At 42.7% G+C, this 21,084-nt stretch overlaps 1 long non-coding RNA gene across 1 annotated transcript in view; it reads right to left on the bottom strand.

The window, feature by feature from the left end:
- The window catches only part of LOC137351647 (uncharacterized), a 68,440-nt gene that overhangs the window by 24,747 nt on the left and 22,609 nt on the right, over positions 1-21,084 (bottom strand). The window lies entirely within an intron of this gene.

Consider the following 21,084-nt stretch of genomic DNA (forward strand, 5'->3'; position numbering starts at 1 on the left):
GCTTACATACATAGAGGCAAATCAATCAAACATTCAAGATTATTTGATGAAACCTTTCGTAATAACACACATTGGCAGTTATGACCAGGCCACTTGCAAAGTAGGGACATTATAAAAGTATCTATTTCAGTAAACTTAAGAACCCCTTTGATGACTCAGTGATTAATGCCCAATATGGTACAAGGTTATAAAACCCAAGAAGGTCCTATGCTTTCAGCTGATTAGCTGATCTCATCCAGCATGCGGGTGTAAGTGTGCACATGAGGGCAGAATTAAGCTCAGCAATGATGGGCTGATGTTTCCCATCTCTTTGGAGATGGGCTGGAAAGCGAAAGGCTGGCATTATGGCAGGGGAAGGCATCGGGAGGGGAGCCTGACGTCTTCCTGCCACCAGGGGATATTGCCAGCACCAGGGACCTCAGAGGCACAGCTGCCTGCTGGGCGACGGACAACCAATTGAGGCAATTAATTGCCTAATTAAGTGCCACCTCCACCTCCCTCCCCTGCCCCGCCAGATGGGGAGAGAATCAGATAAACTTTGGTAGCCTCCCAGCTGGTTCCTGGGGGAGGGGTCCTGCTTGATGTGTGCTCCATGGCCACAGAGGGGCCCCCCTGGCGACAATGGCCACCCAAGGCAGCATCACCGGAACAACCCCCACCACCACCCCAGGGTCCCATTTTTCACTGGAGTGGAGTCGGCTCTTGCATTCGGCCTGGGCGGCAGGACTTGATCCTCTTCAACAAAACTCGGCCCAACGTCTCCTCAAGCAAGTGAATTGGCCAGCTGGATGAGTTACTGCCTTTAGAACAGGAGGGGTAAGAAAAAAAAATTGAGGTGGAAAATTTAAACAAACCTCCATGTTACTGTTTACTGTTATTGTGTTGTAACATAACATTATGCAATTTAAAAGGTTGAACTAAACTACCCTTCTACAATACATGGAAAAATGATTTTACCACCAATGCTTTCCTTGTAACAGATTCTAACGGTGAACAGTGATAAAGAAAAAGCATGGCGAGCTCCCCATTCAGGTAACATGATGCAGCTTGTTCTTTGAACTTCTTAAATTACTCAGAACAAAATACAGTCACCTGTGTTACGACCAGGTAGGAGAGGTCTAGGGGTTCCCTCTCAGCCTTTGCCTGGTTTAACTGTAACAGGGTTTAATTTTAAAACACCATGTTTTTAGCTCCCCCTTAGTGAATCCTCGTTCACTGCTCCAATTGTAAGGCAAAGAAATCAAACAGGTTTCCTTAGATTTAAACAAGAAAGGTAGAAGTTTATTCATCTTAAACTCTAAACCGGTTAACAACTACAAATATGCGACGCAACTAAGCTAGCATGCATACACAATAAACTCACACGCAGATATAGAGACAGAAAAAGTAGAAGGAATATAAGGGAAAAGTTTGAGGCAATATCTGTTATTTACAGTCCTTTAAGTTCAGTGTGGAGTCTTTGGTTGCCAGTAAGTCTTGCGATTCGTTGGGGTCCAGTTCATGCTTCAACTTATTCCGATGTAGGAGTCTTTTCTCTCTTGAGGTTTATGTGTCTTCCATGGGTCCAGTGGCTTGGGAGAAAGCGAGAGAAAGAGCCAGCCAGGCAAGAGACTTGCTTGTTTCAACTTCAGTTGCACACTGCCTTCTGAATTCAAACTGTCCTGTGGCAAGTTCAGAAAACCTGGACCAGCCAGTTAGTCATGTGACCAGCTGGTTTAACTAGTCCTGATCTGTGGATTGTATTACCTTAGCAGTCTTTGGAATGCGCTTCCTTACACCTTCAATGCCTGGTGATCAGAATCCATTTGGGTTAATTGGAACAGGGAATAGTCCTTTGTCTCGACAAGCAGCATCTCTTAGTATTGTTATGACCAGGTGAGAAAGGTGTCTAGGGATCCCTCTCAGCCTTCACCTGGTCTTACTGTAACAGGGTTTAATTTTAAACACACCATGTTTTTAGCTCCCCCTTGGTGAATCCTTGTTCACTGCTTTCCAATTATAAGGCAAAGAAATCAGAACAAGCTGGCTTTCTTAGGTTGAAAGAAGAAAAGTTGAAATTTATTAAACTTAAACTCTAATTCGGTTATTCGCCTACGGATACACGACACGCTCACACTAGCATGCATACGCAATACACATATGCAATAGAGACAAAAAAGAGTAGGAGAAAAATAAAGTGGAAAAGCTTGAGGCAATATCTGAAGAATTTTTGTTACGGTTCTCCGAGCTCACTGTAAAGTGTTAGATTGCAGGTTGATCTTGCTTTGTGTTGGTGCCCTGCATTCTTCTTCAACCTTGTTTGCTGTAGGAGACTTTTCTTGGGGTTCATGTGTCTTTGTGGATTCAGAGGCTTGTGAGAAAGAGATGGGAGCAGGCATACAGGAGAGGCTGTGGTGAACCAGCCAGAAGAGATCCTCTTAGTCCAGGAGCAATCTGCTTTCTGCCTAAACTGTTTGTACACATTCAAAAAACTCAGGTTGCCCAGCAGGTTAGTCATGTGACTAGCTGGTTTGACCATGTCCGTTTGTGTATTCGGCCATCTTAGCAGTCAACCTGGAATGCAAGCTCCTCCGCTTTCAACGTCTGGTGATCAAAAGTCCATTGTGGGTTGAATGTGTCAGGGAATGGCTGCTTTGTCCTTCCAAACACTATCTGTTAATATGCAAATGTCTTTCCAGCCAAGATCTGGCAATTTTTTTTAAAGCAAGTCCTTTCGTCACTTCATCAACAGTTTGAAATTTAATGTCCATGTAGCGAAAGTAATATGCCTCATGCTCGACAGCTGGGGGCCTGGATGATAGTATGCAAATATCCTTCCAGCCCAGTGTCTGGTGATCTTCAAACGAGTCATTTCTTCACTCCAGCAACAGTTTAAAATCAATGTTCATATGACAAAATTAATATGCCTCATTCTTGGCAGGTGAATGTCTGCATGACAGAAGATAATATTGAAATCCCTCCAGTTGCTTGAAAGGAAATAACATAATAAACGTTCAGAACTATTGTAAATAGCTGGCTCCTACGAACCCAGCTAAAATGAAAGTTTCATCAACTATAACGTTTACACATCAAACCCTATTATATCTGCTACTTGAGTCACAAAGTAAGGTTATATCTTCCCTGTGCATAGGAATATCTAAGATTATTTTGATAGTTTACACTTGTTACATTTTTGTGCGTGTGTCAGATGTAGTCACTTATTTCATTTGTGGCCTTTTTAATCCTCTGTAAACTTAGGCTATGCAAATGTATCTCCTTTTCCCCAGTTTTCTCTTTTCAAGGTGTTTCAAGGGATATATGCCAGAATTTTCCAGGGCCTTTGGGGACGGGCTGGGAGGCGGGAAAGCTGACAAAATGGCCCAACGCCTATTTGCTGCCATGCCCTTTTGTTAGCGGTGGAAACCTCACTTGGCAGCCAATTGAGCCACTTAAGTGGCCAATTAAGGGCCACCCCAACTCCACAAGCATTTTGCCCACATCCAGATGGCCCGGGGGGAGGGGGCCCTCCTTTAGGGGCACTCCATGGTCCATAGAGGAGCTCCTGGCAGCAATAGCCAACTGGCTGCCAGGCTCCGGCTATCCCCAATCCAATTCACCCGTCTCCGAGGGCACCCAGACATTAAGTTGCCCTCTCCCTGCAGCTGCAGCCTCAGCAGTGGCCATTGCTAGTGGTGGCAATGCTGAAGCTGCCGGCCCTCTGATTGGGCTGGCAGTTCCTGGGGGTGGCTGCCATCCTTAATTGGATGGCAGCCCCGGCAGCAGCCTCTTAACTGGCGGCCACCGGCAATATGCCACCCTGGGTCATGTCGCCAGCCGAAGGGTGGTCACCTCCTGCTTTCAGCCCTGGCAGCAGGAATTCTGTCGCCTACAAGAAATGCAGCCCATAGTTCCTAAAGCCACTGGTACCTTGTCCAACAGGCCATTTTTCATGGTTGATCCTAGACAGTGACTCCAGGTGGGGGCACCAATCTTGTGCTTAATTTTGGCCTCATCACAGTGACCGCACGTACATATTGGGATGTCCTTTCCTGATCGCGTCTGAGATCAACTAACACTAGACAGACTGGAGATCAGACCTTCCTGGTCTGAACTACTCAACATCACAAAGAGCGGTGCATTTACCTACTGACCTATTTGGGTTTATTTTTACCTGCAGCAGGGGACCTTATTTACCTGATTTCATTTCATCGTCCATGAGCAGAACAATCCCGATATTTACGGTTAGGCAGGAAGGGAATGTCAGTGGATGTCGGCAGCCAAGAAACCCAAGAGGTGCAGATCCTGCTGAATTTAACAGTGGAACTGCATAACAATGTTTTTACTCCATTTCCCGCCCGGCTGCCAGCCAGAGTGAAAGCCTACGGCGCAAAGCCGTAGCCGGAGACCGCTGGGGCTGGTCACCAGCAGTATAGAAAATCAGAGGGGGAGTACTGTCAGAGCTGGGGCTCAGAGCGCAGCACCAAGGAGGGAGGGAGAGATCGCAGGGGAAGAGCTCATGGGGTAGGAGAGATCGTGGCAGTAGAGATTGCAGGGGACAAATTGAGTGGGGGAAAGATCATAAGAACATAGGAGCAGGAGTAGGCCATTCAGCCCATCGGGCCTGCCCCGCCATTCAATTACATCATGGCTGATCATCCACTTCAGTGCGTTTTTCTCACACTATCCCCATATCCCTTTGTCATTGGAATTTAAAAATCTGTCAATCTCTGCTTTAAACATACTCAATGACTGAGCTTCCACTGGCCTCTGGGGTAGAGAATTCCAAAGATTCACAACCCTTTGAGTAAAGAAATTTCTCCTCATCTCTGTCCTAAGTGGCTTCCCCCTTATTTTGAAATTGTGTCCCCTGGTTCTAGACTCCCCAACCAGGGGAAACATCTTACCTGCATCTACCCTGTCTATCCCTTTAAGTATTTTGTAGGTTTCAAAGAGATCACCTCTTATTCTTCGAAACTCTAGAGAATACAGTTTCCCCAATCTCTCTTCATAGGACAGTCCCACCATCCCTGAAACAAGTCTGCTGAACCTTCATTGCACTCCCTCTATGGCAATAATATCTTTCCTAAGGTAAGGGGACCAAAACTGCACACAGTCCTCCAAGTGTGGTCTAATCATGGTTCTATACAATTGAAGCAAGACTTCACTACACTTGTACTCAAATCCTCTTGCGATAAAGGCTAACATACCATTAGTCTTCTTAATTGCTTGCTGCACCTGCATGTTAGCTTTCAGTAACTTATTGACAAGGACACCCAGGTCCTTTTGTATATGTATACTTTCTAATCTCTTACCATTTAAGAAATACTCTGCACATCTATTCCTCCTACCAAAGTGGATAACCTCTAATTTTTCCACATTATATGCCATCTGCCAAGTTCTTGCCCACTTACTAAATCTGTCCAAATCTCCTTGAAGCTGCTTTGCATCTTCCTCACATTACACATTCCCAACTATTTTTGTGTCATCCACAAACTTGGAAATATTACATCCAAATCATTGATATATATTGTGAACAGCTGGGGCCCAAGCACTGATTCCTGCGATACCCCACTAATCACAGCCTGCCAACGCGAGAATGATCCATTTATTCCCACTCTCTGCTTTCTGCCTGTTAACCAGTCCTTAATCCATGCCAGTATATTATCTCCTATCCCATGTGCTTTAATTTTGCTAACCAACCTCCTGTGGGGGACTTTATCAAAAGCCTTCTGAAAATCCAAGTATACCACGTCCGCCAACTCCCCTTTATCAATTCTGTTAGTAACATCCTCACTAAACTCCAACAGGTTTGTCAAACATGATTTCCTATTCATAAATCCATGTTGACTATGCCCAGTAAGATCATTATTATCATTTATCACATCCTTTAGAATAGATTCTAGCATTTTCCCAACGACTGATGAAAGGCTAATAAGTCTGTAATTCCCTGTTTTCTCTCTCCCTCCCTTCTCAAATAGAGGGGTGAATTTGCTACCTTCCAATCCAAGGAACCATTCCAGAATCTGTAGAATTTTGCAAGATGATCACCAATGCATCCACTATCTCCAAAGCCACCTCTTTCAAAACTCTAGAATATCAGGTCCCAGGGACTTATCTATCTTCAGCCCCATCATTTTCTCAATACAAACTTCTTACTAATACTAATTTCCTTCAATTTGAGGGCTAGGAGATGGGGAAGAAATTGTGAAGAGATCACAGGGTTGGAGATATTACAGGAGTGATCATGGTGGGAGAGATCATGAGAGAGATTGGGAGTAGGAAATGAGGGAGAGATCGTGGGTTTGGAAAGGGGGAAGAAATTGTGGAAAGAGAGGTTGTGAAGTTGGTGAGGTCAGATCACAGGGATCAATGGCTTGGTGGGGGGGCGGGATTTGGCCAGGGGAAGAAGCACTGCTGCCCGTCTGGACCCACAAGGAGTGCTGGAAAAGCACTGAGCTGTTGGATCAGGCCATTCTCGTCTCCTTTCAGCAGCTGGGTTTCCTAAGCCCTGGGAACCCAGCCTGCATCAGTTAAATTTAAATGGTGTCAAAATCTGAGGAGGACAGCCTTATTAACATATTAAAATCACTGACCCCCCCCCTCTCTGAAACGGGTCACTTCGATACCCCAGTTAAACCAGAAGTAGGCATATTTGCAGTGGGTTGGTTCAGCTTTCACATTTTTCCCTCCTCCTGGTCCCTCTCCTGCCTGTCATGGAGGGGTTGTTAAAATTTCCCCCCATCCCCAATGTGTCTAAACTGCGTAGACTGGCATTTGCCCACATGAAAGTCTTACATTATATTTCTAATAAGACCTTTAAAACAATCAATGATTCGAGTTTATTGCTCCTAGCATAAGCAGCAGATTGTTGCCTCCCAGACGAGCAGTCATGGATAGCTTCTCTTATAGAATCATAGACTGGTTACAGCACAGAAGGAGGCCATTCGACCCAACGTGTCTGTACCAGCACTCTGCAATAGCAATTCAGCTAGTTTCGCTTCCCTGCCTTTTCCCCGCAGCCCTGCAAATTTTTCTCTTCAGATATCCACTTTCCTTTTGAAAGCCATAATTGAATCTGCCTCCACCACACTCTCAGGCAGTGCCTTCCAGATCCCAACCAAATGCTGCAACAAAAAAAAAGTTTTTCCTCCTGTTGCCTTTGGTTCTTTTGCCCTCTAAACCAAATTTTGTTTCTTTTCTTGCCCCATACCTACTGAATTTAATTAATTATTGTTCAGACTATTAAATGGAATGTCTCATAATATCAATGTACTGAAGCTTCAAAACATATATCACTAATATATTTATTCTCTAGATCACAAGAATACGTCCTCTATTAGCAGATCACACAAGCGTTGCTCAGAGTAGTTCACAGCTGAAATCAGCCTGGCCTCTCAGCTAATGAACTTTGGAGCCATCTTGTGGCTTCTAGAGACACAGCAATCAAGGAACCAACATGGGAGATACAATTTTTGAAGCTAAAAAAGGACCAAGTTAGCTAAACTGTTCATCATTATCGTAGTTTCACTGTAATCCACTCAATATGTAGTCATTCTTCTGGGAGTAATAAACAAAATTGTTTCCAACTTTTTTGCTGCTGAATAAACAGAAAGTCAATACGCGAAATACAAAGTGACAAGCACTTCAAAACGTTTATTCCATTAGGGCTCTAATTAACCCTTCCATTGCTGTAGATGAGTTCACTCCTGCAAGCAGTCAGTTCTGGGAACCGAGGATGAATATGTTTGTTGGCAGACTTTCTTCGATGCTTTAACAAGTAAAAATCTGTCGAAAATTGTGCCAGTGAATTGATCAGATCAAAATTCAACATCTGAGCTTTCACTTAACTGAAAAACAGACTGTTGAAGTTGGTTTATTACTAAGAGGTGGGGATGGTAGATAGTGGCAATGTCACTGACCTAGTACTCCAGAGGTCCAGGCTATTGCTCTGGAGGCATGAGTTCAAGACCCACCGTAGCAGCTGGGGGAATTTCAATTGAATTAATAAATTTGGAATAAAATGCCAGTTTCATTAATAATGATCACAAAACTACCATATTGTTGTAAAAACACTCTTCAGGGGAGGAAATCTGCCATCCTTTCCTGGCCTGACCTATATGTAACTCCAGATCTACAGCAATGCGATTGACCCATATGTGCCCTCTGAAATGGCATAGCAAGCCACTCAACTATATCAAACTGCAACATGTAAAAACACTGCAGGGGTTCAGGAAGGTGGCTCATCACCTTCACAAGGGCATTTAGGGATGGGTAACAAATGCTGGCCTTGCCTGTAATGCTCACATCCCAAGAACAAATTAAAAGAAAATGAAAATTCATCTATTTAAAATGTGCTAGCTGTTCTTGGTTCAAAAATTAATTGTTAAGGGACAGCAGGGAAAAAATAAGCACCAGGGATTCAAATTCAATGTTTCAGAGAAAAAAATTGTAAAGCAAATTGGAATGGTTAGATTAGGTAGAAGAGAAATCTGGTTGAATATAAGAGCATGGGAGAAATAGGGAGGACAAAGTAAACAAAAACGAAGTATGTTAAAACTAAAATTGTGTATTAAGTGTTTAGTTGTATATATTATTAGTGTAATTAGTTACTTATTTCATGGGAGTAGCTTTATTACTGTTATAATAGTTTGATTTCACTTGTACAGTATGTGAGCTAAAAACTTGCAAAATTTTACATTTCAGGGGTCCTGTCAACACTTTAAGGACAAACAAGGATAATGTTGTTTTTGAAATCCCTGCAAAGTGGAACCAAAAATGGTGAGCTCCTAGCAGAAAACTAACCAAAAAATTGTCTGCCTGAAAATTTGCATCAAATTTTCCATTGTGTCATCTAACATTACCACCATGTTAAGTGGAACAGATTTATAGCTCAAAACTGGGAATTCATAAGGTTCTATGGACATCAGCAACAACAGAATTTTAAACCATCACAATGCATAACCTCATGGTCTGGTATATTGCTCACTCGTCCATAAAGCCAAACCTGATTCACTGAGGAGTATAAAAGAGCCTACCGAGAGCAGCATTAGGCGCACATGAAAATAAAGAACCGGATCTTGTTCTCATCCCAATGGCGGGTTTCGTGGCGGGGGTGGGGGGGGGGGGGGGGTTGGTTGTGGAGAATCGGGGCAGAATCGCCCACCTAGGAACCCGACGCTGGGATTCCCAGTTCCGATCCTCCTGGGGGCAGGATAGGCTGACAACGACCTTCCCGCCCACAGGCCAATTGGGGCCCTTAAGTGGCCTATCGAAGGCCAACTAAGAGCCTCTTTCCAGTCTTACCAGTCTTCTGGACTGGCCCTGGTGATCCCGCCTCATCTACCTCTTCTCAGGGGTTCCACCGCTGGGCATCAGTCCGAGGCCTCTGCAGTACCGGCAGTGACCACTGCTCCCGGTGGCACTGCCGATACTGCTGCGCTGCCAGCCCTGTGATTGGGGCTGTTGGGGGTGGCGTGGGATCCCTGTCCCTATAAAGTCTTTAAAGGGGCATCTCACCTCCTTAAACTTTGACCCCAAAAGACTGGAGGATCACTCCGGGGGGGGCTTAAAAAATGCAGAGGTGGGGTTTGCCCTGCCTTTTCAGCCCAGCGCCAGGAGCCCTGCCTCCTGCACAAAATCTAGCCCAATGTGTCAACCTGCAGAAGCTACTAACAGGAGCACATGCATGCTAAACACTGAAAACAGAGCTAAGTGATCTCACTACCAATAGATCAGGTCAAAGCTCTGCATCCAGGAATGTTGGGGGAAAATTAAGCAACTAACGGGTGGAGGTGGCTCCATAAACATCCTCATCCTCTTTGGCAGTGGAGTCCTGCATGTGCGTGCAAAAGACAAGGTTGAAGCAGTTACAACATCTTCAGCCAGAACTGCCAAGTAGATGATCCTTTTCAGCCTCCTCCAGAGGTCCCCAACATCGCAGATGCCAAAGCTTCCAGCCAAAACAAAAACTCCAACATGGGGATCTAAGAAGTCAACTCTTACAAGGCCTGACCAGCCAAATAATTGTGCCCACAAAGTATGGGGAAACTGTGTCAAGGAGGAGGAGGCATTATCAATGCAGGTGAAATGATGCTGATCAATTGCACGCCACCCAAAAAAGCTTAAGATGTTCACTAGAAAATGCAGTGCACAGCAAATAAGGAAGGGTTTTCTCTACACTCAATTCTATGACAAATCTGCAACCCTCCAAACTGTGAGCACAGCCTCACAAAATTTATGCTTACACCTTCACCAGTGCAGTCTTGTGATTGATTCTATACTCAGAGCAAGGTAATGTGAGATGAATAATTTGTTTTCATCCTTTTAATGGAAAATAAGATAAAATATGCCTGACATAAAGTAAAGCCCCATGTAATTTCATACCCTCAAATTCAGGCACACAAAGAGGATATTAATAAATTTCTTTTGGCTCACAGAATGCCTGCTAAGACTCTAAAATAATAGAGCTACAAGCATGCTGTTCAGTGTCTCATAGGATTATTTCCTCTACAGCAACTAATAAACAGCACTTAGAAACTAATTCCCGTGGTACAGTACAGCTTTTCGGATATCTGTATTAGATACCACTATTATACTTTTATAATCCCTGACCTTTTCTTCTACATTAAGGCCCAGAACTAACAGGATTATATTAACAGGTCCACTTGAAACAAGAAAACAAGGAAATTACATGCATTATCCACACTGTGTGAATCGGTTCTGAACTGTGTATATAATAAATATGGGCTTTGCACTTTCATCATTACAAGAATGTCACAATGCATATGGAGTGAATTACCAATACACTTTTATTGTATGCACTTACAGTGGGTGGGTAATGCTTTGCATCAAAAAAACGCAATTGGAAAATTTGGGTGAACAGGTTTAAATTGGACAACTAACACAAAAGCAAAATACTGCAGATGCTGAAAATCAGCAGGTCAGCCAGCATCCAAACCAATGAAAGGCCATCAACCTGAAATGTTAACTCTGTTTTTCTCTCCACAGACGCCACCTGACCTGCTGAGTATTTCAAGCATTTTTTGTTTATGGTCATTTTGAAACATGAACTATTGAGGTAAAGATATATGAAAGTATATACTGTTACCAGTTCTTACGGAAAATAAAATTGTTTTTATAGACAGTTGTACTGTTTCTCTTCTCTCTGTTACAACCAGGTGAACAATGTGTCACCTGGTCTTATTGTAACAGGGTTTAATTCTAAACACACTGTGTTTTGAGCTCCCCTTTTTGTGAATCCGTGTTCACTGTTTCCAATTATCAGGAAAATAACTCAGCACAAACAGGCTTCCTTTGGTTTAAAGCAGAAAGATGAAATTTATTAAACCTTAACCTTAATTCTATTACGGTTCACACCTGTAGATATATGACATGCTCATGCTACCATGCACACGCGATATAAACATGCAAGATAGGAACAGAAAAGAGTAGAAGAAGCGATAAGTAGAACAGTTGGAGGCAATATCTTGTTACTGTTTCTTGAGCTCGCTGTATCCCTTGATTGTCATTATATTCTTGCATTTCATTTGGGGTCCAGTAATCGTCTTAAAACTTTGTTCACGTGGCAAACCTTTCTCTTTGAGTTTCAAGTCTTCAATGGTATCAGTTCCCTGAGAGATAGGCAGGCAGGACATGTTCTTAGTTCCAGGAGAGCACACAACGTTGTGCCTAGCAATTCCTTTTGTCTGGGAGTCCAAATTCAGAAAGCTCCCAGGGTGCTCAGCAGGTTAGTCATGTGACTAGTTCCTTATATGGAACTGTCTCTTCACATCCCTTGTTGGAGGCTCAAACTTCCCTGCCCCAGCCAGCTAGCCATGTGACTAAAACTAGTCCAACTACTTCTGTGTACTGGAGGATCACTGCTGGATCCTCCATTGTTTCAACATTGTGTGTTACCATGGAAATGTCTTTCCAGTCACAGATTGCAATTTTTAAGGTTTTAATGTTTCTGTAGCGAAATAATGTGTGTCTCGGTCTTGGCGGGTGAGGGGTTTGCCTGACATCTCCAATAAGTATGTTGTAATCATGTTAAAGTTCAAGTTTAGAATACCTCATAAGATAAATTGAGCAATAAAAAAATCCAAATTTTGTCAATTAATATGGAGGTTTATTTATTTATAAAACACCTCTAATCCTTAGCAAATTTTCAAAATTCTCTGTATCTTGTCACACATTGAAAATGACAGAATACTATCAAAAACTGCCTGCACGTGTGTGCCATGGAGAAATAACCTGCAGCTTCATGCCTATGACTGCAATGGGTTCCCAGTCTCAGCCAGGCTGCTGCTGAGCTAATGTGATGCATGTCCAGCAGGAAAAAAGTGAAATTCAGAGAGCCATTCAGCCCAAGTTGGTTGTGCACACTTCCTGGTCATTGGAGGCAGATTATTATTGGTATAGGCCTGAGAGCAGGTCATCAATCCAACTCTCTCAACTGTAAATTTTGGATGTCACAATGGTAGCCAAATTGGGAAAGCACAACATACATGAGGGGAGACCTGGGAGCAGCTACAAAGCATTTTGCGGCAACAATGTTACTGTTACTATTGTTCCTTAATTTTATACTAATGTAGTAAAGAGCTGAATTTTCTTATGAGGGCATGGGCCATGGCCATGGCACCGGAAGTGGGTGCCATTTCCATTTGGGTGTCAGGTGGCCAACCGCACGGTAATCTCATGGTGGTCGGCCAATTAAGGAAGGTACGGCGTGGGGGCCGTCCAATTAAGGTGTGAGGGCCGTCCCATCCTGGACCTGAGGCGGCTGCATGGGCAGTTAGGTTAGTATCAGCTGACACCACAGCAGGTGCAGTGTTGTGCAGTGCACAGCAGACTACCACAATACATGACACCCTTTCTGGGGCATACTGAAGGGCTCCATCTGATCAGTCTAGGCACCTGAATTACGTCTTCAGAGGCCAATGGCCTGCTCAACCATTGCTTGAGTTGACCTGAGGCAGGTCTTGTACTTATCCTCTGCATTCATGCATGGGTTTCTCACAGGCATGTCTTTAAAGGGTGGCTCTTGTCTCCATATACCCATTCCTGAAGGCAAGTGGGAGAGGCCAGAAAAGCTGTGGGACCCGGGACTGCTGAAGGGTGTAGGCATTGTGGCTGCTAACCGGGAACTGTGCACATGCCTGAAGATTCCGCTTTCGGTGGTCCATTGAGGGAATGGAAGCCCTTCCTGTCGGTGTAGGCCACTGGCTGATTTGTGGGAGCCTTGATGGCCACCTCCATGCATTTGATGACACCTTGGACCTGGGGGAATCCAACGATGGCCCCAACACAATGACCCTCTCCGCCTGACTTTCCAGATTGGTGCGATAGAACACGTAGTTACCAGCGCTCTTGAACATGCCATTTGATGCACCGATAGACTGCAGACTGGCACCTTCTCCCCCCCTTCTGCCAATGTCTGGCAGTTCCCTTTGCGCACCACCCTTCCTGTCACCACACACTAGCTCTCTCTATGTTGTCGTTGGGAAGCCAGCATTTATCCCCAGCTTCCTTATCATGTGCAGCCTTGTTTCACCAGACAGGGCTCCGAGGTCCCATGGTTCCCATCCGCCACTGATAAAATTCAAAATGCCTTGTAAAATTGCAGTTAATTGGCCTTTTAAATACTGTAATTGGTGTCCCGCCAACTCGATGTCAGCAGTCACTCCCCCATTGTTCTCACTGCTGGTAAAATCCAGAAGCAACGTCGGACTTCCAGCAAAACGGGGTCCATACCCATTTTACGGCCATCCTACCTCCAAACGCACACTTAATGGCTTCGTAAAATTCCATCCAACGTGTCTATATTATACACACATTAGTCCACTTTCTGTGCTGTTTGATTTCATGGTGTTGGCATCTGCTAACATGCACTCTCCTTCAACTGCAAGGGAGTAGAAAATATCGATCTGTGCTCAGTCTAATGCACCTGCTTTCTGAATAACTATTCCACTTTATTGAAGTGAAGCACTTCATTGTTGTACTGCACTATTTCGAGCAACTTGACTAAAACCTAGCAAAATTCCCCCACTGCGGGAATCAGGATTGAACAGAAGCCGCAAAAAGGTTTTGAACTCAGGGCTTCTGAGTGGAGCTTTAGTAATCTGTTGCTGCAGCTTTCAGCATGACTAGACAAATTATTTCTGAGAGAAAATGACCCCTAAGTGGAGCAACCTATAATTGAAAACTGCCTACACAACTGAAAATGAGTTCCACAGGATATCTGTTATTGTAACATTTGATTAACCCTTTACATTGTGAATATTTTAGAATAAGCACATCTTATAAGATCTGCAAGCAATCGTTTTATGTAAACTTTATATTAAATAGCAGTGTAAAGAGACCCAGAGCCAAATAACATTTTAAAATAAATTAGGCTCAACCAGACTGCTCACAACCCAGGTTATACCTGACCCCGAGATGAGCTTCCTAACATATATCCACGCCATCACTATGACCACCTATTTCCACCTCCAGTGCACTTCTAGCTGTCCTCCCACGCTATACCTTTCAGAGACTAGAGGCCATTCAAAGGTCTGCTGCCCATGTCCTAACTTGCACCGTCTCACTCACCCATCTCCCCTGTGCTCGCTGATCTACACTGGCTCCTGGTAAAGCAATGCCTCAATTTAAAATTCTCATCCTTGTTTTTAAATTCCTCCATGGCTTGGCCACTCCCTATCAATGGCACAGTGGTTAGCACTGCAGCCTCACAGCTCCAGCAACCTGGGTTCAATTCTGGGTACTACCTGTGTGGAGTTTGCAAGTTCTCCCTGTGTCTGCGTGGGTTTTCTCCGAGTGCTTCGGTTTCCTCCCACATGCCAAAGACTTGCAGGTTGACAGGTTAATTGGCCATTATAAATTGCCCCTAGTATAGGTAGATGGTAGGGAAATATATAGGGACAGGTGGGGATGTGGTGGGAATATGGGATTAGTGTAGGATTAGTATAAATGGGTGGTTGATGGTCGGCACAGACTCGGTGGGCCGAAGGGCCTATTTCAGTGCTGTATCTCTAAACTAAACTAAATCTCTGTAAACTCCTCAAGCTCCACAACCCCACACCCCCTCCTCCCCAGATCTCTGCACTCTGCTAACTCTGGCCTCCCGAACATTCCCATTTTTAATTGGCACCATTGGCAGCTGTGCCTTCAGCAGCTTGGGCCCTAAGCTCTGGAATCCCTCCCTATATCTCTCTGCCTCTCTTTCCTCCTTTAAGATGCTCATAAAATTCTACCTCTTTGACCAAGCTTTAGGTCATCTGGTGTAATATTAGATTAGAGATTAGAGATACAGCACTGAAACAGGCCCTTCGGCCCACCGAGTCTGTGCCGAACATCAACCACCCATTTATACTAACCCCATATTCCTACCAAACATCCCCACCTGTTCCTATATTTCCCTACCACCTACCTATACTAGTGACAATTTATAATGGCCAATTTACCTATCAACCTGCAAGTCTTTTGGCTTGTGGGAGGAAACCGGAGCACCCGGAGAAAACCCACGCAGACACAGGGAGAACTTGCAAACTCCACACAGGCAGTACCCGGAATCGAACCCGGGTCCCTGGAGCTGTGAGGCTGCAGTGCTAACCACTGTGCCACTGTGCCGCCCTATTTGGCTTGGTATCAAATTTTGTTCCACCATAATGCTCCTGTGAAGCGTCTTGGGACTATTTTTCTACATATAATGCACTATATAAATGCAAGTTATCGTTGTTGGTGTCTTTAGCTTGGATTGGCGTCTTGCCACATATAATTTCTAATTAATAGGGTAAGCAGGAAATGCTTCTCCCAAGATTTTTCCAATGTTTCACTTGTGTTAACAGCTAGGAGCTAGGCTTCTAATGTTGCTTCTCTCTCACAAAATAACAAAATTGAATTTTAAAGCACGATCAGCGATATTTGGCACATTGCTCCAGTTCTGGTTCTGTGAAAGGGCAATCTTGTGCCACTAAGTGCCAGTCTTGTTTTTGTTATTTATCCAGTCCCCTTTTAACAGGTATTACGAACTCTGCTTCCACTACCTTTTATGGTAAGGCATTCCATGTTCTCAAACGTTCCATGTAAAAAATAGTTTTCCTAACCTTTCCCTTTGTTCTTCAGGTGATAATCTTACATTTATGTCCTCATAATTTTGAACATTTAGAAACAAGAGTAGGCCACTCAGCCCCTCAAGTCTGTTCCATCATCCAATGAGATCACGGCCAATCTGTATCCTAACTCCATTTACCTGCCTTGTCTCCATTTCCTGTAATATGCTTGGCCAGCAAAAATCTATCGATCTCGTATTTAAAATTATTAAAATGAGTGAGCATCTACTGCTTTTTGTGGGAGAGCTCCTTTTCCTAACTTCTCTCCTGAAAGGTTATGTCTGATTTTAAGTTAATGTCCCCTTGTTCGAGACTCCCCCACCAGTGGAAAACGTTTCTGTCTATCTTATCAATTCCTTTCTAAATCCTAAAAGCCTCATTCAAATCACCCCTTAATCTTCTACATTCCAGAGAATACAAACATAGTTTATGTAATCTCTCCTCATAATTTAATCCTTGGAGTCCTGTAACATTCTGGTGAATCTGCACTGCACTCCTTCCAAGGCCAATGAATACTTTATAAGATGTGATGTCCAGAACTGTACGCAGTACTCCAAATGTGGTCTAACTATGGCTTTGTATAGCTGTAGCAAAATTTCCTCCCTTTTATATTTTAGCCCTCTAGATATAGACTCACATTCCATTAGTGTTTTTGATTACATTTTTGTACGTGATGACTACAATTTATTGATCTCTGTACATGGACCCAAAATCTCTTTGAAGCTCCACTGTTCCTAGCTCTTCACTTTTTAAATAATACTCAGATCTATCCTGTTTTGGTCAAAAATAGATGGCCTGACACTTAAATATGCTGAAATCCATCTGTCACAGTTTTGCCCACTCACTTTATCTCTCAATGTCTCTCTGTAATGTTACGCTTCCGTCTACACTACTTACTAAACCATCAATCTTTGTGTCATCGGCAAACTTGGATGTGTGGCTTTCTATTGTGTTATGTAAGTCATTAATAACTAAAGTGAAAAGTTGAAGCCCTAGCACAGATCTTTGTGGGACACCACTAGTCACTTCCTTCCAATTCGAGTACCTAGCCATTATCCCTATTCTCTGTCTCCTACCACCTAACAAATCTCTTAACCAGGATCAATAATTTGCCTCCAATTCCATAGGCTTTAATTTTAGCTTACAGTCTCTTATGTGGAATCTTATCAAATGCCTTCTGGAAGTCCATATACACTATATCAGATCTCCTTGTTCTATTAAAAAGAGCTCCAGTTTCTCTAGTCTATATTCATGACAAAAGCCTCTCATAGCTGGTAACATCTTAGTGAATTTGTGGGGAAAACTTTTGTCTCTACTAACCCATAATCGGGCTAACAGCAGTCTGAGTTGTGTCATGCTAACAAAGGGAGCGGTGAGGATATAGGAAATGAACTGGAGGAATTATGAAATAAAAGTTAACCGTTGAATCAAACCACAAGAAAATGGGCACATTTGTGCCGCAGACAAAATGGAGTAGAGATCTGATGACCCCTGTCAATAAACAGATATGTCTGTTGAAGAAGAAACCAATTATCCACATCTGAATTATCTTTGAGGAAAACACATTGAAATGTAAAACAGCCCAGTCCATGCAAAAAAACTCCTATCTTCAGGAAAGGAGCTAACAAAGTCAAAGTCACAGACTTGAAACGTTAACTCTGCTTCTCTCTCCAAAGATGCTGCTGGACCTGCTGAGTATTTAAAGCACTTTCTGTTTTTATTTCAGATTTTCAGCGTCTGTCCATAACAGTTGCGAAATTCGGAGTATGGAAACACACAAATGTGAATATATGGCCATCGTATCCATGGTAGAGTGTGTTAATGCAACAAATTGTTCTGGTGCAGTACTCCATCATGTAATCCACTCTCATCTTAAAATAAACAAAAATATAGGCACATCTTTTGAATTTTGGATTTGAAATTATACTGCAGTTTGCAATGGTCAATGCAGCTATTTGCAAAATATGAGAATTTTTTAAAATCATTTTTCCTCATCATGCACAACTATATCTTCATCATATACTATTATTCCATCACAGCATAAAGTATATATTTTATTTCATCTCAAATACATTATTACAAAATGGTAACAGTCTGGCCAACAGCTTTAGCTGAGAAGGTTCCCACACCTTATCTATATTTTGCAGTAATGCTAATCTATATTTGGTAAAATGTTAATCATTGCAAATTCAGATGTGCGATATGTTAAAAGCTTCTGAGAAGTGGACAACCTTAATGCTGGCAAGCAAATTAGGATTATTAATATCTGATGTTACATGCAGATGATCTTAAATGGTGTAGTATTGCGCTGAGGAAGGCCCTGCATTTGTTACCTACATTTAAGCTAAAACTAGTACTTTATTATGTTGATCCAGTACAAAAAATAACATTTCACACACATTATATGAAACGTTTTATTGTAAACATTCAACAGAGATACTACATACATTCTTCTGGAATCACATACTTTAATTAGTCACTTGATGATGATCCCTAGTGCATGATTCCTAAATCTTGATTCACGTAAATCTATCAGGTTACTAAATGAAAATCCATCAAATATTGTGCTAAAAGGAATAGTCTCTGATAAAGCTCCAGGACAGCCCTATTCTGGATTGTTAGAGTTAAGACTATAGTGGTTGCTGGACGACTCCTTGCAGATCTCGATGAGTTGGGGAAATGAACCAATGTTGGGGAAATAATGCTTAATTTAGAAAACTGTAGTGTGGGCAAGTCAAATGCTAAATATACATACATCCTAAAGGGAACAGAACTGAAGTTAGTGGCTAAAGAAATAGATCTGGGTGTTACAGTGCATCACTCTCTAAAGTCTTCAAGCAGGTGACTACACTTCAAAAAGTACTTCATTGGCTGTTAAACACTTTGGGATGTTCTGAGGTCATGAAAGGGGCTATATAAATTAAAGCATGGCTACCCGACCCAAACCGATGACGTGTTGGGTTTGGGTCAGGTTGGGTCTCTCTTCTGGATCCAGCATTCGGGCTTGGGTCGGGCTGGACATGCACAGTGCTGCCTTGCTCCAGGAAGTAATCTTCAAATGAAGATTCAGGACGCCAAGGTGGGAAACGTACAGTCCAGATTCTGCAGGAAAAGCCTGGCTACCCGACCAAACCCGACTACATGTGTTGGGTTCAAGTTGGGTCGTGCATTAAAAAAAAATTAAAGAATTCAGGCCCGGGTCAGGTTCAGGTTGGCTGTTGTCGGATTGGGCCCGGGTCAGGTTTTAATTTTATACCCGAGCCAGGCTTTAATATAAATGCAAATATTTATTTTTTTCCATAACTATCCCAAACCTAATGATATTGTGATCCCACTGTTTCCCAGATGCTTTCCCACTGACACATGCTCAACTTGCCCCACTTCATTCCGAACTAGATCCAGCACTGCTTCCTTCCTTGTTGGACTGGAAAGTTCTCTGTACACTTCTCAGGAATTCCTCCCGCTTCTTATCTTTTGCACTTTTTTTCCCCCAGCCAGTTGATGACAGAAATTTACTCAACGTTGAGACCATCCTTGGCCACACAGCCAGTACTGTCACTGATCGGAGGCCATTGATTTGCTTGGGATTTGAGAAATTGCATGGGTTGCATGGCCCTAATGCCACATCTGAATAAATGGGAAAGATTAGTCATGTAAGCATGTAGTTGTAAGCCTTCTATAATCGCAGTCAGATTTCCTCTTTTCATAAATTTTTTCATATAGCGCAATGTCATTTTCATCATTTCATTTTTCAACAATTAAAACTAATATTTGTGGTCAGGGCCAGAATCAGTGAGATATCTTTAAAAGGAGACTTACTTTGAGCTGGGGAAGCTAACATTTTTATTTTCATAATAGATCCTTGCATGATTAAATTGTATTCCATAAGAGAAGTACCACAGTTTAATCTTGAAAATGGATCACCGGAGATTCCCATAGAAAAAGGTTTCATTGTCCATTCACTGAGATCTATTGCACAAATACAATAATTATAGATGTGTTTTCTACTTTGCAAATGGCATTCCATCCTAGTAAAGCAATTAATTTATAATCCCATTTTCCACTGTTTTAGTTCTATCTTTATCTCCCTACTTTCCAGTTACTCAGGCCAACTACATGACTTATAATTAATTGTTTTACATTGTGAATTCATCAAACAAGTATAAGATAGTTTGTTTTAGAATATGGGCTTAGGTCTTGTGTAACCTTACAACAAGATCCCAGTCTCAGCTAGGCCCACGAGCAGAAGTTGCATGACGGTATAGTCCAAGAGAGAGGGCAGGTGCTGGAAGGAAATTGAATTGTGCTCTACTAACTTTGAACAAGTTAGTAGTGTGAGGTGAATGAATAACACTGGGCTGGGATTTCACTACTGATGCCAAAGGAAAATCAAATGAGGTATCAGCTCCAGTCAAACTTCCCTTGTGAGGGTTTACAAATAACAAAGGTGGTTAAAGCCATCTTAAAGTATGAGACTTGCCGGATCCCTAAGTGAAGGGAAAGAAAAGAATGAGCAAACAAAACAGGAGTTGTTCCTTTTATCTCATCAGCTTCAGCCCAAAGTTGCATTTTATAACAATATTTGCATTTTTCTGTGAATCATAGATCATACAACACAGGATTTTCCTAGTGTAGTGGTTATCATGTCCATCTAATACGCAAAATGTCCCCACTTCGAAACCAGGTGGAAACATTTTGCTGGCTGTAAATGTTCTGTTATAAGGAGGCCATTCAGCCCATTGAGTCTGTGATGGCTCTTTTAATTAGTCCCATTATCCTGCCCTTTCCCCTTAGCTCTGCAAATGCTTTCCCTTCAAGTATTTATCCAATTCCCTTTTGGAGATGTTAAAAACAAAATAAAGGTAATTTTAATACAAGAAAAATGTTATTATTTGGCCTTAACGTATCAAAATAAATTTCATTCCCTGTGAAAAGTCTTGGCATTTTTGAAATGTACACAGGCGGATGCTGGAAATACTCAGCCTTTGCTCACACC

The sequence above is a fragment of the Heterodontus francisci genome, chromosome 36, assembly GCF_036365525.1.
Source record: "Heterodontus francisci isolate sHetFra1 chromosome 36, sHetFra1.hap1, whole genome shotgun sequence".
Lineage (NCBI taxonomy): Eukaryota > Metazoa > Chordata > Chondrichthyes > Heterodontiformes > Heterodontidae > Heterodontus > Heterodontus francisci.